At 40.7% G+C, this 7,260-nt stretch overlaps 1 pseudogene across 1 annotated transcript; it reads right to left on the bottom strand.

Moving 5' to 3' along the window:
• Positions 1–1,661: 1,661 nt before the first annotated feature.
• LOC101570530 lies at positions 1,662–3,039 on the bottom strand (annotated as a pseudogene). Its single transcript, XR_001117077.1, has one exon. The product of XR_001117077.1 is annotated as an elongation factor 1-alpha 1 pseudogene (transcript).
• Between the last annotated feature and the right edge of the window lie 4,221 nt (positions 3,040–7,260).

The raw sequence follows: 7,260 nt of genomic DNA, 5'->3' as shown, positions 1-7,260 counted from the left end.
ATGCATTAAAATAAAATTTACATGGGTCTGAGAGATGGCTCAGTAGAATAAGCACTTCCCTGGCAAGTGCAAGGGTCTGAGTTCAATCCCTGGTTCTGCCAAAAAAAAAAAATAAATAAATAAAAATAAAAATAAAAAAGTAAAATAAAATAAAATTTACAACTTTAAAAGACTTCAAAAAACAGTCCATGTACATAGTATGACTAGAAATATAACTTAAATAAATAGAAATAAAATGATTTAGAAAGATATACGTCAAATGAAGTGCTGCTGCTACTTGTAAGAACAGGATTGATGATAATTATCTAAGAAAATTTTAGCACTATCTTTGCTTTGATCAGCTGGATATATTATTATGCTATTAAAGTCCATAAATAAAAATACATGGCCAATAAATAGTTTCAACTCATTCTACATTTGCTTGAATGACTTCGTGCTATTTCCTCAGGTTTAAATTATCTAACTCAAGGATGGCACCAATAAAATAAAGGGAACAGGAAATACCAGCTTATGAGCTAGGCTCGCCGTCAAGCATACTTTGTTGCTTTCGTTAGCTAATATCTATGGAACTTATGTATTAAACTTCTTACATTTCAATAAATGAAACTTAATATTAAGATGTAGTATGCATGTTCCTTTCCAGAGTCCCCCCACCCCCAAAAATCCTAAATGCACATCTGCTCCCAAGTGGGATATCTGTCTGAAAGACATCAGTAAACTTCTCAAGAATGCAAGCAGAGACTGGACTCTCACTTAGGAAGGCTCCAGAACCTGTCAGGAGAAGCCCCTGAGCCTGCTTCTGGCGGGAAGTGTCTCTCAGATGCCACTGAGAGAGCTGAATGCACGTTCATTCTGAAAGATCTGCTACAGAAAGTGCACAGAATTGCCCCCACACACTCATTACACTCCATTAACATTACTGACAAACTTTGTGTCCTGTAGTAAAACCCAGCCTTTTAAGGAATAACTTACTCTCTGTGCTCTGCCTGTGAAGATCTTGGAGATTTTTGTCTGTGCCACCCAATATTCATGACAGGGTTTTATTTTGGATTTTACTATCATCTAGAAATATCTTCATTTTCACTCACATCCTTTGTAATCCATAGATCCACCTGAATAAAAGAGAGAGAGAGAGAGAGAGAGAGAGAGAGAGAGAGAGAGAGAGAGAGAGAGAGAGAGATGGCGACAATTCAACTAACTTCAGAAATCTTGCTCAAGGGATTCAGGGCTGTATGATTGAATCTGAGCCCTAGGAAGTTCTGGCTGAGGAAAGAGAATTCTTTTCTTTGGGTATTGAAGTCCAGGAGGCAAAACACGTTTCAGAGACTCTTCCTTAGAATGACAAGATCATAACTTTTTTTTCTCATTAAACTTTGTTTTAATGGGTTTCAAAGTTCTGTAAAAATTCAGATTTTTGGTCAAGTTGTTTCCATTAAAAAGTATTGATTTTTAAAGCTAATAACTTAAAAACTGCCACACACACACACAAAAAAAAAAAGGTTCGCAAAACATTCTTCTTTCCTTCTGAAGGTTTTACGATGCATTGTTATCATTAACCAGTCCTTCACTATTAAACTTAAATGGCCAGTTGGGAGAAGCAGTTCTGAGACCGGTCTTCCACCACTGATTAAGACTGGGGTGTCAGGTGTCAGGGATAATATTCATTTAGCCTTCTGAGCTTTCTGGGCAGACTTGTGACCTTGCCAGCTCCAGCAGCCTTCTTGTCCACAGCTTTGATGACACCCCCAACAACTGTCTGTCTCACATCATGAACAGTGAAATGACCCAGAAGTGGGTAGTCAGAGAAGTTCTCGACACACATGGAACCATGTCAACAATGGCAGGATCACCAGATTTCAAAAACTTGGGCCCATCTTCCAGCTTCTTACCAGACCAGCGATCAATCTTTTCTTTCAGCTCAGCAAACTTGCAAGCAATGTGAGCTGTGTGACAATCCAGGACAGGAAAGTAGCCAGTACTGATCTGGCCAGGATGGTTCAAGATAATCACCTGAGCAGTGAAACCAGCTGCTTCCTTTGGTGGGTCATTTTTGCTGTCACCGGCCACATTGCCACACTAGACATCTTTAACAGACACATACTTGACAGTGAAGCCCACATTGTCCCCAGGAAGGGCTTCACTCAAAACTTCATAGTGCATTTCGACAGACTTGACTTCAGCTGTGACACTGACTGGGGCAAAGGTGACCACCGTGCCAGGTTTGAGAACACTAGTCTCCACTGAGCCCACAGGGACTGCATCAATACCACTGATTTTGTAGACATTCTGGAGGGGCAGCCACAAAGGCTTGTCAGTTGGGTAAGTGGGTAGGAGGATGCAATCCAAAGTTTCAAGCAATATGGATCCACTGGCATTGCCATCTTTACAAGTGACCTTCCATCCTTTGAACCAAGGCGTGTTAGCACTTGGCTCCAGCATGCTGTCACCATTCCAACCAGAAATTGGCACAAAAGCTGCAGTGTCAGGGTTGTAGCCAGTTTTCTTAATGTAGGTGCTGACTTCCTTAACAATTTCCTCGTATCTCTTCTGGCTGTAGGGTGGCTCTGTGGAATCCATTTTGTTAACACCAACAATTAGTTGTTTCACACCCAGCGTGTAAGCCAGAAGGACATGCTCATGGGTCTGCCCGTTCTTAGAGATACCAGCTTCGAATTCACCAACACCAGCAGCAACAATCAGGAGAGCACAGTCAGCCTGAGATGTGCCTATAGTCATGTTTTTGATGAAGTCTCTGTGTCCAGGGGCATCAGTGATGGTCACATAGTACTTGCTGGTCTCAAATTTCCACAGGGAGATGTCAATGGTGACACCACGCTCACACTTGGCTTTCAGCTTGTCCAACACCCAGGCATGCTTGAAGGAACCCTTCCCCACCTCAGCAGCCTCCTTCTCAAATTTTTCAATGGTTCTTTTGTCGATGCTACTACATTTGTAGATCAGATGGCCAGTGGTGGTGGATTTGCCAGAGTCCACGTGTCCAATGATGACAATATTAATGTGAGTCTTTTCCTTTCCCATGTTGGCTTGGATTTAGTTTTCTCTACACCTGTGCTCTTGTGGCAAACCCGTTGCAAAAAAGCAAGATCATAACTTTGCATCATTGCTTACTGGGAGGGCTTTCTTGCTCTCCCAACTCTTCAGAGATATTTTCTGCACGCATCCTATATAAGACATGCTTGACGTTTTTGCCTTCTCTCCAGAAACGACCTCAGGTCCCAAACACCCTGGAAATTATTTTGTAGATGAGTAATCCCACGAGATGTCTAACAAGCGCCCGTGAGGCCCCCCTTCACACAGCAAGAACAGTCTGAAGGTTCTGCAGGTAATGGGGGGAAGCGCCCCACTGCCCTGAAACACAGAGGGAGACCTTCGGAGAGGCAGGCCCTAGAATGACATGGGAAGACTACAAGGAGGGGAAACCTCTGCTAGGCACAAGCCTGCAGCTTTTCAATCACCTCAAAAGGAGCTTAGAGTTCAGTCTTTTCTGTATGCTTTTTATTTTTTACTTTTCTTTTATCCCTCCCACTAAAGGAGATATTTTGGACAATAAGCATTTGGACATTTAACTGTGAAAAACAGATTGAAAAGATGGTCAGGTTTCGCACCTCTGTCAAAGCATGTCGGTGCTTATGAGAAGTGTCTGGAAACACGCAAGTACTTGTCTTTCTCAGTTAAGTTTAGTGGGTCTTGAAAATCTTGTACATTCTCAATTTTCATCCAAACTTAATTATTTTGTGGGTCAAATTTTTTTTCCAGCAAAACACAACTTCCTAGTACTATGGAAGAAAAGACTTATAAAATAGGTTTTGTGGAGCTCAAATAACTCTTAAAAACAATATCTTGATGACTTCGGTGTAAATGAGCCAAAACATATGGATTAAATGTCCCTTTAAATACACATGGCTTTAGAAATTAGGGGAAAAAAGGTTTTGGCAAAATGTGTTTCAGATTTGGTTGAAAGAAAACATTTGAAAGAAATGGTTTGAGGGACTGGACTAACCCAAAACATACCTGAGTTCTCCCAACCTAGTATAGCACAAGAACTCTCAAAACATATGGATTTTATACTGTAAGTCTCCTACCACACCCACCCTGAGATTTGAGTTCTAAGTTTTTCTTCCTATGTTGGAAATCATTAAAAACAGTCATGGTATCATTATTGTTTGAAGAGGACTGTAATCTACTACCGTGATCAGTTCAGTCAAATAGAAGAAATGCTATATTTGTCATAAATCCACAAAAATAAAAATAGGCTTTGCTTCAAACCTATGCTATGTAATTTTCAACAATACCTATTAGACAGTTAGACTGTATCATAGCTGTTCATGTACATAGACACACGATCTGACCCAAATATGAGACAGCAGGATATCCATAATTTGGTTCTTTATTTAACCCCAGTTAGATAACAGACCGAATGTCAGGAGGAGACATACCAAAATACAGCCCAAATGAAGACGAGGCATTTCACCCTGCTTGGAGGAGTTCAAACAGCATTATTTGATATAAATGGTTAGGAATAATGCCACTGGCCAACCCAGAATTGGGTCCCCAGAGTGACAGCAGTGACAGTACCTAGGGGACCCAAGACTGACATCTGTCTCCAAGATGGCACCCACACACACAGTAATAAGGTCACTGTTAAACTCTACAGGCAGTGAGATCCACTTTGTACTCTATTATTATGGAACTAAAACCATTAAAATTTCTGGATACCAAAAATATAAACTGCCAAATTTGGAAATTTGAGTTGCTGTCCCATTTTATTCACTTAAGCCTGTGGAATCACATTCTCTCTATCGACGCGGGTAGAAAAGCAACTTACGGGGAACCCCCTCCCAGGCTACCCTGAAGAAAAATCAACAGCAGGAACGCATGACTGAGGTTACTATGCCAACACGTCCTAATTAATGCACACCTTCTTTTAAGTAACCAAATTATTCTGCCACTAGGTTTTTTTTTTCAAGTACTGAGAATTTACAAATGCCAGTTCCAATCTATGCTTTATTGAGGATTTCTTTTTTCAAAGCTTGAGGATAAAGGCTTTAAAAGTGTTGTCATTAGAATCAATCAACAATGTCTGAAGAAGTCATCTAAATTGCTATATGTTCTTAGTAGGGGAGGCAAAAAAAATCCAGAGGCTGGAATTCATGTGGTAGCGGGGTAGGTAGGAGAAGAGGTGAACATAACACTCAGTGACAAAGATGGCCTCTTGCATGTGGCTAGAGTGGACTGGCTGGGCAACAGAGATGAGCAGTGGATTTGGGCCAGGAGGGTCTGTCTGGCCTGGTTCCCATACTCCACTTTCTCTTGAAAGGCATGGTGGAACTGCAGCTTTATGTGTTGAGTTGAGGATTTATTTGAAATACACTTCGACATACTGCTTCTACACCAGGGAATTGATGCAAGTTCTTAAAATTCCTGCAGTTCTTTCTTTGGGGAGCAGGCACTCTAGAGCTAAATCCCATAATGCACCACCTTGCCAGTACTGCTAAGCCTCAGATCAGTTATCTGCTCTGTGGACTGAGGCCTGTGGAGTGGGAGTTTTAAACCTAAGAGTTATCCAGACTCTGACAGGGTCAAAATTTGCTGTAACAGCAATTCTTCTTGTCTATGATAAAATAATTCCTTTATATTTTATGCCTGTCTGTTGTCCTCAGACATGGAAGCTATTATTATCCTTTCTGTGGTGCATGTTTTTAAAAGCATACTCTGCTTGTTTTTGCACAGACTGAAAGTATTTTTCAAAAATGTGTTTGTCCATGTCTGCCAAAGGAAATAAATATAAATATCTATAAATATAAATGTAAATAGACTTGGCTCCAAGAAATAACACTTCCCACTGCCTGCTTAGCAGTTGGAGAAATCCTCCTGAAGGCTAATAGTAATGACTGAAATTGTTCAGCTAATGCATTCCAAGTTTTCTCGTGGAGAATGTTCTGGAATGGCTTCCTTGTATGGAAGAGCAAAGGTTCATATTTACCTCAGACTGAAGTGTTCATTCCCAGTCATTTGTCACTGCTAATGTCTTCCCATGGAGTTGGGCTGCATGTGGGGAGAAAGCTCCTCATCATCCTGGAAGAAATCTGGAGAGCTGGCTGCTGTGTGGTGAGCTGGGAGGTTGTGGTAAGCACTGAGAGCCACCATCTCAAAATCATAGGCCTGAAACTTTAAATCATGGCCCCGTCACGAATTCGAAGTTGGAAAGTTGTGGACTGCCTTGGAGAAGGAGAAATGCACTGTAACTAATAATCAAACCAGTAAAATGCACCAGGGAGCTCTGCATCTTACCCAGACTCCCCCTGGCAGAGACACACAGTAACTTCTGCTCCCCGAACACGTTGGCGCACACACCCTAGAGTCGAAGAGCTTCCTGGCTTCATGTTCTGACTCAGCAACCTGCCGGCATGTTTTTTATTCTCTGAAACTCACCTGGCTCTTAGGTTTAAAAAATGAATAAATAGTGGTGCTGAAAGATTGAAAGAAAACATACACATACATGTATATTTGTATGCAATGAATTTTCCTGTGTTAGTAACTACTTTCCAGTAAATGCGCTTCTCAGAATATCCAAAGCACCACGTCATATAGAAGCACAAACTCCTTGAGACTGGCTGTTGCATGTTTCACATTTTTCTCTCTGTCGCTTCAGTAGAATATACTTCCTCACATGGAGAAGACAAAACAGAGCTTCCTTTTTGCCATCAATCGGGGGAAAGGTAAACTTCTGAGTAACCAGGTTCTAGTCAAAACTCAAGGTGTGATGCAAGATCATGGGAGAAAATGAAAGAACTTAGATTAAGAAAATTGGAAAAGGCACAAGAAAGAAAAACTGATAAGGCTGAGGTCCACTTCTGTAAAAGAAACGAGGCTGAATCACTCAGTTATATTTTATCCTAAATGAATTTTCCAGATTTAGAAGAGTATTGGCTCTAAGGAAGCGTAGGAAAGGAATGTTTATATGTTCTATCTACTAATTTGGAAGGAGAGAAGGAAAGAAAGAAATGAATTTTTTTTTTCCCAGAAATTAGGGTCAAGGATTAAGAATGGTCTGACATTTGTTATGTTCTTATCTTAATGGATTCTTCAATTGACTCAGTTCTCTAATTGACTCAGGCTCTAGTTGATTCCATAACCTGAGTAATTAATTTAGAGAAAAAGGAGCCAAAGTCATTCCAACAACATGCAGTTGTATTGTTGACTAAAAAGATGTCTAATTTACCTCCATGGGTCATCCAT

Source organism: Octodon degus, unplaced genomic scaffold (genome assembly GCF_000260255.1).
Source record: "Octodon degus isolate 3935 unplaced genomic scaffold, OctDeg1.0 scaffold00034, whole genome shotgun sequence".
In the NCBI taxonomy this organism is placed as follows: domain Eukaryota; kingdom Metazoa; phylum Chordata; class Mammalia; order Rodentia; family Octodontidae; genus Octodon; species Octodon degus.
Note: the sequence above shows the minus strand (reverse complement) of the source record. Positions and strands in the feature narration are given on the sequence as shown.